General features: G+C 36.2%; 1 long non-coding RNA gene across 2 annotated transcripts; it reads right to left on the reverse strand.

Annotated features, from left to right (window-relative positions):
• Positions 1 to 3,145: 3,145 nt before the first annotated feature.
• On the reverse strand, positions 3,146 to 6,807 carry LOC138145210 (uncharacterized). 2 transcript variants are annotated; one of them, XR_011164144.1, is made up of 3 exons: positions 6,737 to 6,807; positions 4,922 to 5,055; positions 3,146 to 4,794 (listed from the first exon to the last, which is right to left on the reverse strand). It is a non-coding gene; the product is annotated as an uncharacterized lncRNA (long non-coding RNA). The 2 variants fall into 2 exon arrangements; XR_011164145.1 differs by having other exon boundaries at positions 4,922 to 4,997; positions 6,737 to 6,792.
• Positions 6,808 to 13,544: the final 6,737 nt, after the last annotated feature.

The raw sequence follows: 13,544 nt of genomic DNA on the forward strand, positions 1-13,544 counted from the left end.
AGATATGGATATAATGGTCAGACAGCTAGAAGCCCTCTCTGCTTTTATGTTTCTCTGTCTGTGTTTTTTTTTTTTTGCTTGTAACTTCTGTATGTATTCTCTGAAGTTCAGGGTGCTGACTTTTTCCCCTAAACTTGGTAAATGATATATGTTTGAATGATTAAACTAAGATTGTTAACCCATTTTGAATTGCTTTCCTTTGGAAAATCAGATCTAAGAACCTATGCTAGTAGCCATCCTGGGTATGCTAGGGTGCTAGAGAACCCTACAGAATCAACTAAAATTTAATTGTAATAATAACTTCAGTAAAGTTGAAGGACATAAAATAAATCCATATCAATCATCAACATCTCTATAAGTAGAGCAAAAAAATTTTTTGGAGTGTATCTATCTAGACTCATCCAGGAATATATCAATCTAAATATAAAACAGTTTTTGAAAAAAGTAAATGAAGTCCCAAATAATTGTAGAATCTTTCATTGCTGGTAGATAGTTTTAATCAATATAATAAAAATAATAAAACTACTTGAATTAATGGGCAAATAGTTTGGTGCATTGGATGGAGTGCAGGCCCTGGAGTCAAGAGGATCTGAGTTCAAATCCAGACTAAGACACTTAATACATTATTTAACCTCGTTTCCCTCAGTTACCTCATCCAAAAAATGAGCTGGAGAAGGAAATGGCAAAGCACTCCAGTATCTTTTCCAAAGAAATCCCAAATGTGGTCACAGACTCAGATATGAGTAATTAACAACAACAGCAAGCCTGAATTAATTTATGGATTCAATAATGTAACAAACACCAAAAAGAATATAGAACTAGAACTAATATGAAGGGAAAAAAACCATCAAGAATCTCTAGGGTAAAATCATATGAAAAATAGAAAGAAGGAGATCATTCAGTATCACATGCAAAATTGTACTAAATGTAAGTAACCATTAAAACCACATGGTACTAGTTTAAAAAAAGAAAGACGTCAATCAATGAAAAAGATCAGATACACAACTTTGAGAAGTGAACAAGTGTAGTACTATAGAGTCTGATAAACCCAAGGATCACAGTTAATGGATAAGTTACTCAATATTCAACAATATCTTCCAGGAAACCTGGACCAAAACCTCACATTGTAAACTGATATAAGCTTCAAATGGATATACGACCTACATATGAAAAGTTACATTATAAACAATTAGAAAAGCAAAGAAGAACTTAGACTTTTGGATCTATGGATAAGGGGAGTTCATGACTGAACTAGTGAAAGAGATTACACAAGATTAAATAAATAATTTTGATTGTATAACATTTAAAAAGTTTTTGAGCCAACAAATTTAGTATAGTAAAAATTAGAAAGAATACTAGCAACTGGAAAAACATTTTTGCAACAAATGTTTCTGATAAAGGCTATGTATCGAAGACATATATGGAACTGATTCAAACTTATAAGACTAAAAGGCAAATGGTCAAAAGATATGAAAGAGTACTTTTCAAGGAAATCCAAACTAGCAACACTAATGAAAAAAATGCGCTAAATCATTAATTATTAGAGAAATTCAATTTAGAGCACACTTTGAAGTTCTACTTCACACCTATCAGACTGGCAATGAGGATAAATTAGGAAAATGGCAAATGCTGGAAGGACTATGAGAAGACAGGTACAGCAGTAAATAGTAGGTAGAACTGTAAATGATGCTGCTATTCTGGAAAGCAATTTGGAACCACGTCTGGAAAGTTACAAACATCTGCATACCTTGTGAGAAATTTATACCACTGTAATAGGAATGGAATTTAAAGATCCCCCTGTATTGGATTGGTTTTTGGTTTGGTTGTGTTAAAACCAAGAGCTTGTGAATCCCACTTGTGGGATGGACTTGTTGACGTGAAAAGAGAGGGCTAAACTGGGAGGAGCTGGTGATGTAAATTTAGAGAGATACAAGAAAAGGGAGAGGCAGAAGAACTTTTTTGGAAGCAGCACCTTGGAGCCAGAGAGAGACTGAGAGGATTGCTGAGGGCAACTTTGAATTGCCCAAGATTTTGAGAGCTGCCACCCAGAGCTGCCAAGAACTGAGGAGACATGGCTGTTATGTTGGTACTTTGTCTGTCTGTTTTGATGTTGTTTTGCCAGATTTGTCCACTGGTGAAAGACAGTCCTGTTGTTGCAGAGGTCTGGGAAACTTGCTGTTGGTTTAGAGCTACTGAGACTATTCTGCAGACAGAGAGTGAATTCTGTCCACTGGTGAAGGACAGTCCTGTTGTTGCAGAGGTCTTAAAACCTTGCTGTTGGTTCAGAAGCCCTGAAGAAGGATTTTCTTGTTGTATGTTTACAGAAATCCTAGAAGGGGGTTTTGCTAATGTTTTCAGGGGTCCTAGGACTGTTCTGCAGACACAGAATGAATTAATTAAGACACTGACAATGTATCTTGTGGCCTTGCTAAGCCTTGTCTCCCCAGAAAAAAAGATTGCTGAGAACTTGCCTCATGTCAAGATGAAGAAAAGACCTCCATTTGGGTATTAAATGCTGTGCTTAAGCTTGTTATAACTCTGGGGCAGATTCAATTTTGATCCAAGGGTGGGGAACTTTTGACTCTTTTGTGCTCTGTGATTTAACAAATGAATGTACTTTACTTATGATTGGAAACTAATCTCCATTTGAGAAGAGGGGCTTTGTGATGGAGGAAATGAAGGTACAGCCTAGGGGTGGAGTAGTATTTAGAAGAGGGACTTTGTGACTGATTAAATGAATGTAATGTCCAGGGGTGGGGTAGTACTTGATTAATATCACACTTGGTAAATTCTGTATTTTGAATTATGCTATATGTTGATTCTCTCTGTTCTTAACTTGTCACTGAATAAAATGGAGAGCACCTATTCTGGTATTTTGAACCTTGGGAAGTTGCCTTTGCTTGGCATTACAACCAAATGCCCAAGAAAAATAGCCAAAATCAAAGAAAGGGGAAAAAAGGAACTTTCTTATAAAAATATCTATGTTAACTCCTTCTATGATAGTCAAAAACTGCAAACTTAAGGGGGTGTCCTTCTCTTTTAGAATGGCTGAACAAATTTTGGTATTGAATGTAATAGAATATTGTCATGTCATAAAAAAATAACAAACGCATACTTTCAAAAGAAACTGGGAGGACCTTTTTAATTGATACAGAATGAAATAAGAAGAGTCAGCACAATTGGTTATAAAATAAAAATATAGAGAAAAAGCAACTTAGACTTTAGAAACCTAATCAAAATAATTACAAGGAATGAATCCAAAAAGAATGAAACTGATAAAGAGATACAAAACACAAAATGAAGAGACATACATTTTAGTATATGACTAATGTAGGAAATTGTCTTGCTGGACTATGAAATTATGTATAGATAGATTAGGGTTTAGAAAGTTTGAAGGAGTTGTTTTAAATTTGCTCAATGGAAGGTAGTTGGCAGGGCACATCATTCTTTTAAACACATTTGTTAGGGGATGGGGGAAAAGGAATTATCCCAATGAATGAGGATGATGGCAGACAAAACATAACTCTATTCCTTTCAATGTTTAGAGTTACGTAGGCAGCAATAACATTTACCAGATGTTTGCAGGAAGACTTCCTTGAAGTAATTAAGCTCACAGAGAAACAAAACCATTCAAGATGTTTTTGTTAAGTATAAACATCACAGCAAACAGATCAAAGATTAGTTCAAATTCCACCTTCTCTATGACACCTTCCTGTACTATCTATCCCATAGCATGCCCTACCTCACCTGATTTACTAGTGGATTTACTGTCTATACCACCCCATTGGTACTTATTTATTCACCATGTTATGTTTTTTAGCTGTTTCATGTTCATATGTCATCTCTCTCCAACTAGGTTTCATGGTCTTCCAGTTCATGAACCATTATTTGGCCTTTGAAACTTTTCACAGTAAATATTTAGTAAATATTTGCTTACTTGATCAATTTATTTATATTATTCCAGCTAGGAAATATCTACAGAGCACTTCTAACTGCCTGTATAGTCAGGTTAGAAATCAGATCATCACTTTTAATGATCCTGGGACTTCAAAACTGCTGTTAGCCAAAAAGAGAATATGCTTCAGAAAAGTGAAGGGATTTCTGGGGGTGTAAAGCCAAGCATGTGCAGATTTCCAGAGGACTGCTGCTGTGAACAGCTCTAAGGTTCTTATCATATAGTATATTGAACTCTCTATTTATTCAGTAGTAAACTAAAGCAAAACATTCACAGAAAACCAAGTACAGCATTGACAATGATATAACAAAACTTATCACTAAAGTGGTCACTTAGTTTTCACTTGAAGTGGCACATAGTTTTAAACAGAAGATATCATTTAATAAGTCCTTAACCCAATCATCCTTAAGGAACAATCTCCCTTAAGGGACACAAAGTACAAAGGTCTAAGTTTTCCCACCCCTAAATCACATTGTCTTAATCTTTCAGTCAAAAAAGTCTTCTTTCTTCTTGATTAGAGATTAGTTTCCAATCATCTTTAACTCAATCATCCTTAAGGAGTACCTGGTACAGAGTACAAAGTTCTCCCACCCCTAGATCATAGTGACTCATGATCCTGTCAGTCAGCACTAAGTACCCAAGGAGAGGTCTTTTCATCTTGGCTCAAGGTTGACTCCCAAAATCTATGGTTCTTCTTTCATGGGTCCAGCTCCCTGGGTTCACGGGCAGGCAGCTCTCAGCTCCTTGTCCAGTTCCTTGTACAGCTCCTCATCCAGTTCCCATTCCATATTGACGCTCACAGTCTCCATTCCACCTCAACTCCTTTGCAGTTTCTGTTTCTGGGAAGACAAAGCTTAATAGAGCCAAAACAATATTCACACACATTGCCGGCACCATCATTGACTCCCTATCTGCCTGTGAAATCAACAGAGACCCAAAAACAAGATCGGAGAACTTAATACAAACCTGCAAACAAAGTCAGAGAATTCAACACAAATTGTCAGTATAGTCCCAGGATCAATGAAACCCTCCTGCAGGACTTCTGTAAAGAGACGATAAGAAAATCTTCTTTCAGGGCTTCCAGTAAGGTCCCATGGCTTCTGTACAAAGTATCACGAACACATCAGAACAGACAAACAGAGTGCCCAGCCTCCACAATGGTTCCCCTTCTCAGTTCTGCTCTGTCCCAGCTGTGCTCCTCCTTATATATTGTGATTCTCCTTCCTGTTTTACCCCTTCCTGTTTCATCAGCAAATTCTTCCCACCTTCAAATCACAAGGGCCTAAAACGAGGTGCTAAATACTTAAGTAGCTAAAACAAGACACTAGTACTTCTTTGCTTACCATTACTGGGGACAAGGTAGATTAGGAGCTGGGTTAGGGGCTAGTCTCTGACTGAACCAGCCTCAATGGAGGTGGTTGGTTATCAAGTGGTTCCATACTGAAAGGAACTTGCAATGGTTTTTCTGACTATTTTTGTTTTGTTTTCATTCTTGTTTATGCTAGAGAACAAGGGACAACTTGAGGAATACTGCAAAGTTCAATCATTGCAATGTGTTTCCAATTGCTCTAGTTGCTGAACCAGATTGACATGCTTCTGGCACCCACTTCTCAGTTCTCCCTGGCTTTGTCACTTTTTCAATGGGGAGATATATAAAGATAGAGTTGATCTAATTCTAATGCAAAACTATCCTTTTCACTCCAATCTCATTTTCAGGAGATTCAGAACAATAAGTTGGGAGAGAGGCAGAGATTTTCTCCAAAAATGAGGAGATAGAGTCAACTAATAAGGAAAAGGAGGCAGAATGAATGATTTCTATAAGACACTTCAATTAAGTTGTGGCATAGTTTCTCTTTTTCAGTCTACTCTCTTAACCCCAGTGAAACTTTGCCATATGATAACAGCACAAATTGTAATAAAAATAGACACTAGATAGCAGTGACTGAGTTGTGTTTTTAATTCAGCTCTTGAAACACACATGCTTCACTGCTAAACCAATGACAGGGATAGGAAGGGATTATACCACTTCAATGGATCAGGGAAATTTAGTAGATTTAAATTTTCCAGAAATGGTAGAAAAACATTACTATAAATACAAATGCATTTTCCTGGAGATTTAGAGTTGTATACATTAATCTCACTGATTGTGCTTAGTATAGCTTTTAGCATCATCTCCATAGGAGAAGGTAGGGCTTAGTGGATAGAAAGATAATATTCAATTCAGGAAGATCTGAGTTCAAGTCCTGTTGGTGAAATTCTGGTTGCATGATCCTATGCAAGTCATTTAATTACTCTGTGTACTACACAACCCTCTTTGCCTAAAAGTTGCAGACACAGTGTTGACCAGAAAGGATAAAGGGAGTTTTATCACTTAGACATTCTCTATACCAGTGAAATCACAGGTGCTATCCATATTAGATGAAAAGGACTATGAGCTAGGGAATTATGTAGTGAAGTAACAACACAAATCAGCTGTTTGATACTTATTTCTAACTTATTGATGAGGACTTCACTCAGTACTTGTAGCAACAATGCAATATTTACAGCACCCACTATCACAACAGAGAGTGTAACTACAACTAGTGCATGATGTTTGATTGCAAAATATGTCAAACCCTCCAGATAGACGATAAAGTTGAAGGATTTATTTAGACACCAGAAAACTGAATCCCAAAACCAGTAAGCTGAAATGCCAAAGATATTTAGAAACCATAATAATGCTGAGAGCCATGCCATCCTTTAGCCTTCCCAGGAGCCAATATTAGATCAATATTTACTCACAAAACTCTCTATCTCCTTGCCTAAGCTCCTCTGTCCCCAGCTGTCTCCAATTGTCTGGCTAGCTCTCTACCAGCTTCTCTGTGGGCTCTGCTTCTCCTCAGTAAACTCCTCCCACAACAGGCTCCATGTGACCACACTCAGCCTATCAGGGAGCAGAGATTATCTTCACAGCAGGGGAGGTCATCAAACACCACCCCCCCAGGTCTATTAAGGGGCAGGGAAGATCTTCAAATTCCCTTTCCCATTACAGTACTGCATCAATTTGATTCATTTAGTGAGTATTTACTGAGTGCCAGAAGCTACTGATATCAGAAGAAACACCTAAAATGACTCCTGGATCTGGTGGATTTAAATACTGTAGTCAAACTCCTCCTTCCTCCCACCCTCACCAATAAAGGAAACAATTGTTTGATTAGATGCACTTGCCAATCCAATAAAAATGATGCAAACAATTCATTTTAATAGCATTCATTAAGTATTTACTATTTACAATGTTGCTGTAATTCTGCCCACATTTCATGAATTTCAAATCCATCTCCTTTTTTGAAGTTTTTCATGGTTGTCCCATGCAGAATAGGCTTAGTCAAATACTTAGCTCAGTGTCTGGCACATAGAAGGAATTTAAGAAATATTTATTGACTGACTGACAATAAGTTCTTCTTTACAAATTCTTTGCTATTGTTGTTTTTGGCAAGGCCATCAGGGTTTAATGACTTGCCTAGGATCACAGTCAGTAAGTGTCAACTGTCTGAGACTGGGATTGAACACAGGTCCTCCTGATTCCTAGGTCAGTGTTCTATTCGCTGTACCACCTAGCTGGGGTGTGTGTGTGTGTGTACATGAGTCATTTACATTCTTCCTCACCCAAAACTAGATTATAAACTCCTAAATAATGAGGACAATGTATTATCCCTTTTGCATATCTTTTTTTGGGTAAGATACTATGATGGGCATTGCACATGGGAGTGAGTTGGGTTGGGTATTAATACAAAGAGATATAAGAAACAAAACTGACTGCTTTTTATAGGCTATTACATTTATCAATAGAAGATATAAATGTATGAAAAGCTAAATAACAATAACATTCAAATATTATCCAATATTGCATAGTCCAATAGCAATGGATGCTACAGGACCATAATGAACAATTGCCATGTTTCACATATTTTTGTTTCATGAAAAAATCCTCATAGAGTATCTTGGCCATATTGATTGAATAGGTATTAAATCCAACTGGGCTTTTAGGCTCAACAGGTACAATGGGAAAGCCAATTGTAATAGGTCCTAAGAGGGACATTATTGTTAGATGTATAATTACTTTCCAATTCAACCATAACAGAAGTGATGAAAATATTTTGGAGATACACTGCCTCTCATGAGTCTAATCAATTTTCATTCTTAATAGTTAAATTCATTGACCTGGCAAATATAATTATTGCCAGTTCCATAGGCTATCCTCCTTCTAACACTCTACTTTTAAACATAATCTACCAGTCTGACCCATAACAAGAATTGTTTCCACCATCAAGATTTCCTTGATTGATACACCCTTCAATTAATTCTCCTTTCTTAAAACATAAAGCATGTATATATCACATGAGTCATTTAGCATAAATATAAAGGATTTTGTGACAAGTCTTATATCATTGCCTTGCATCATTAACTAGTTTGTTTCCATGGTTTGACATCGCAGGTAAGCTGGTACTAGGTAGCATAATGGTTAGAGTACTAGACTTGGCATCTGGAAGATCTCAGTTTGAATATAGCCTTAGACACTTACTAGCTGTCTGACCTAGGACAAATCGCTCAAACTTTATCATCCCTTGGTTCTTCATCTGTAAAATGAAGAGGTCAACTCAGTGGCTCAGAAAACATATTATGAACCAGAGGAAGTAGGGAATTCAAGGAGCTAAAAAATGATGAGTAAGACAAACCTCCACCAATTTCTGAAGCCCTACTCAGGATAGCCACAAAATAAATAGATAGATAGATAGATAGATAGATAGATAGATAGATAGATAGATAGATAGATAGATAGATAGATAGATAAACACCTCCGAAACTTTTTTAGAAAGGGGATCCTAGGGGAAGGGAGGAGCATGAATTGTCAACATCATGGATTTATATATAAATACTTCCTGAGTCTTTTGATGGATAAATAACATTGTTTCTATATTTGAAATATTGTGAATGAATGCCTTAAAACCCTTGCTTATCATTGAAGGAGTGCCAGATAATTTAGGTTACAACAGCAAGCCTTATATATGAGTGCCCCCTCAAAGTGTACCTATCCCCTTTAAGTGAGAAGGAATTCCTGATATAAAATTTACATAAACACTATTATTTTTAAAATGAATAATCTGCAATTCAGATAAGAAGTAACAACTCTAGAATAATGTAATAAATTAAGGACTCCAGAATTCCAACTCAGGTGATTTGACAAGCTTAATGTTCTTTCCACTGAACAATACTGTCTGTATCTTTTTATGGAAGAAACTTCCAGAAGAGTTAGGCTTGTGGGAAATAAACATATTTTAAATACAACATACGGAGTAAGTAGTAGAGGTGGGCTTTAAATATAGATCATTTGATTTGAAATTCAATATTTTTCTACTATACTCTGCTGTTTCCCTTCCCCAAGCTAGCTTTATTTTTTATAAAATTTGTTTTAACATTGAATAATCAATTAAGTTGAAACATTTCTTAACTTCTCAGGTAAACAATACAAATCCCTTCTTCTAGTTCATTTAATCTGAATGTATTTATTTAGTTTTCCCAATCAAATGATATTGAGTTTGAACTAAGAATTCGAGCTCAATGATGTATATTCAAATGGTTTTGCATTTCTCTTCCTCTCAGTTTTATCAGGCTATACTAACTAAGCACAGAATACTCCCACACTGAGCTACTTGGCATGAAAACCTTCAAAACATATGTCATTATGATTGAGTTGGCTAATGTTATAGAGTAAAATAGTTAGGTGAGCATTTTTCTTGCACTAAGTTTAGGAAATATGAAATTCCTTACAGAAAACAATAGATTAAGAATATCTGTACATATCTTGGTGTGGTTATTTCTGTACTGCAGTTAATATTTACCAGCTAAGTCATTTTTGTCGGTAATGAGCAAAATATTATTTTGTGTCAACACTTTTCTTCATAACCATTTGGTTTTGTGGGTTTTTTTCAAATGCCTTCACTAATAATGGAAGGAACACTGGCCATAGTGGATATATCAGGAGTTCCAGTTTGACTGGTTTTGACTTTTCTTATGTGATTGTGGGCAAGTCACTCAAATTCTCTGAAATTTTGTGTCTTTTTCTGTCAAATGGAAATTCTATTTGCAATACCTACCACAGGATGTTTGACAAAACATCAACTAATAGATACATAGACACATAGACATTTATTTTAATATATTTTGTTTAATTAAATATTTCTTAGTTATGTTGAAAAATTTTAACATTCATTTTCTTATTAAATTTTGATTTCCAAATTCTTTCCCTCTGTTTTCCTCCTCCCTCACCCCTTGAGAAAGCAAAGTATATGATATCAATTATTCATGTGAAGTCATGCAAAACATTTCCATATTAGTCAAATAAAAATAAGAAATCAAAATGAAAACTAGACCTGAAAAATAAGAATGATGGGCTGAATTTATCCTCCAGGTCTCTAACTTTTACTATTCCAGCAGCAACTAGGGGCAAATTAATTACCCAGAGATGTGATATAACAAATGCAAAATAAATGCAAAAATTAAAGTTTAAAAATATGCTTCAATCTTTTTTTTTTGAAGCAATTGGGGTTAAGTAACTTGCTCAAGGTTACACATCCAGGTGTTTCTGGGTGGATGCTAAGTGTCTGAGCCTGGATTCGATCCCCCAGGTCTTCCTGACACTGGGGCCTGTGTTCTTACTCGCTATGCGGCCGCCCCAATATGCTTCAATCGTAAAGTTCTTTAGTTCTTTCTCTGCAACTGGTTAGCATTTTTCATCATGGGTTCTTTGGAATTTTCTTGGATCATTGTCTTGATAAAAGGCTTTCACAGTTGATCATTGTTGCTGTTACTATGTTCAATGTTCTAGTTCTGGTCACTTCACTCTGTATCCGTTCATGTAAGTCTTCCCAAATTTTTTGGTTTTTTTTTTTCTCTTCTGAAACCATTCTTCTTTTCATTTCTTATAGTACAATAGTATTCCATCCCAATCAAATACCACAACTTGTACAACCATTCCCCAAATGGACATCTCCCTGATTTTTAGTTCTTTGCTACCACCGAAAGAGCTACAATAGATAACATTTTTAATAAATAGATGATTTTTAAGTGAGTTTTTTTTGAAAACTCATCATTATACTTTCACCATTTTCCCATTTACCTCCAAAGCTTTTATCATCCTATATGCATAGCTTCAAAGATTTTTCTTTAACTTGCTGGCTGTCAATTCCACTAAGATCATTAATCCCTTGGACTCCCACAGAGAAAAAGGAGAAAATGAGTTGCTGTCATTATCTTCAATTTATAAAGACTCTTTTGATGTGGTTTCTTGTGGTTACAAACATCTCCAGGATTTGGGCAGAGGCCATGAAATGTATTATTTACCGCCCTCCCCCAAGGAAAATGCTAATAAAACTCCAGATTGTTTGTAGTTAGGCTTTTGGTTTGTTTATTTGCCTTTCTTTTGGGAGAAAGGAATTGTAAATATCATCAATAGATCTCTTCTATTCCTAATTTCAGGTCAGTCATCATAATTCATTTTACACAGAAACTTGTAATTTTAAAAAACACACCCTCAAACCTTTCCAACTCCAACTCTTCTATGATGGAAAGTGACAGCAGAATTGAGTCACTTCACACTCTTTTCCCAAGCTGTTAATGTGCTGCAGTTCTTGCTGAGGAAAGGCAGGACTCTGCCAAGAAAAAGCCATCAAAGTGAGTCATGAGTGTTGGCTATGATAGTAGATGGGTGAGGACAATGATTTAAACAAGTTGAAAGTATTTGTTACATCACATCTCTGGGCAATTAATTTGCCACTAGTTGCTGCTGGAATAGGAAAAAGTAGAGATCTGGAGGATAAATCCAGCCCATCATTCTTATTTTTTAGGGTCAGTTTTCACTTTGCTTTGTTATTTTTATTTTATTTGATAAGTTCTTTCTCTCTTCTAATGAAATTGGAATCACAGCTGGGTGTGAACAGCAGCAAGTCGAAACTATTGAGGAAGGAGAATCCAGCTATTTCAGAAGGATTTTACAAATACCAGAGGCAGCCCGAAAGCAGAAAGGTGAATTGTCACTGAGGAGCAAACCGAAAGGCACCTTACTTAGATCTTGGCTTGTAAACAGAGTTCACAGTCTGAGAGATCAGAAAGTAATCCAGGATGGCATCAGTGAAAGCATTCAATTGCGATCCTAATTCAGAAGACAATAGGTCTCTAATCTGTTTTATCCTTCCTTCGGGTTATGGCTTGCCTTGGAGCCATAACCAGGAGGAGGCCTGATGCCTGTAGGTGAATCCTACCCCAGAAGCAAACAAGAGATGCTAGTCTTCTGTCCTGAAGCTCAGTAGGCATTTCACTCACAAAAGAATGATTTGGTTTTTATCACTTGGGTCTAAAGACAAGTGGGATATATATTTCCCCTAAAAAACTCATGCATTTCATATACTGTTCTGACATGACAGTTACTCTTAGAAAACCCATGGAAATGATCATCAGTAGCAGCCAGAGATACCAACTGTGACATCTGGTTACAAAAGAGTGGGAGAGATTAATAAATAAAAGCATTATCCACTTTAATCTTTGGACACAAGGCCAGCCTCTTTTTTTTTTCTTTAACCAGCTCTGGGAATGTGCAATAAAAATTTATAGAAAAGGTGAAAAACAATGTGTGGTTTTCATATGACATCATTCATTGCATTTCTCTTTTGCTTTACAGAGAAGGAAACAAAATATCTCCACCATTATTTCTCTTTATGTGCGTGATTAGAATTACTCATGTCATTTGTGAGGGTTACTTTCCTTGCCCTCTCTGTTCCCAACTCTGATGGGTAGCAAAATTGTGACTAGAACCTCACATTCCCAGAGATTTATTTCAGTTAAGCCATCCGTGATATTTGTTTAAATTTTGTACAACTGCTTCACACATCATGGAAAGATGCCAATAGTACCATATTCTTTCTTTCCTCTAAGGGAAGAAGGATAGAAAAAGATAGCAGGAGAGAGCTATTACAAAACAAGTAAAAACAGACTAGAAGAAAAGGGTTGTTAGGTACTGGAATCGATTACTGTGAAGAGATTTTGTTTGGGAGATACTAATGAAAAAGGTGCATTTGTCTCTCTGACAGTTAAGATTAAGACTGTTCAAAGTGGATAATTAGATCAGAGGAAGTCTGGCCCTTTCAGATCTATGCTTTATAAGGGGATGAGTTTTTCACTGTGTTTAGAAATTTGACATAGCTCTCAATGGCATAGCCCATTTTAAGAATACTGGAGGGGGAATTGGGAGACCTAGGTTTGAATCCCAACTCTGTCAGTCTCTGCATTATAACCTTAACACATTATTGAATCTCTCTGGTCTTCTCTTTCTCCATCTACAAAACTAGGAATCTGGGCCAGGTGACCTCTGAAGTTACTTACTTACTAGCTCTAAAATGATGTCCTATATAATGGTACACTATGTGGCTGCCACATAGTAAAAATGTGTTCAATGTGATCTTAGGCAAATAACATAAAATTTATGGCATAAATATTCTCCACTTTGAAACAAGGGGGGTTAAACTTGATCTCAAAGTTCATTCCATGTCGCAATCTA

The sequence above is a fragment of the Petaurus breviceps genome, unplaced genomic scaffold (genome assembly GCF_028583685.1).
Source record: "Petaurus breviceps papuanus isolate PSGF00001 unplaced genomic scaffold, PetGlider_PUasm1.0 90731, whole genome shotgun sequence".
Lineage (NCBI taxonomy): Eukaryota > Metazoa > Chordata > Mammalia > Diprotodontia > Petauridae > Petaurus > Petaurus breviceps.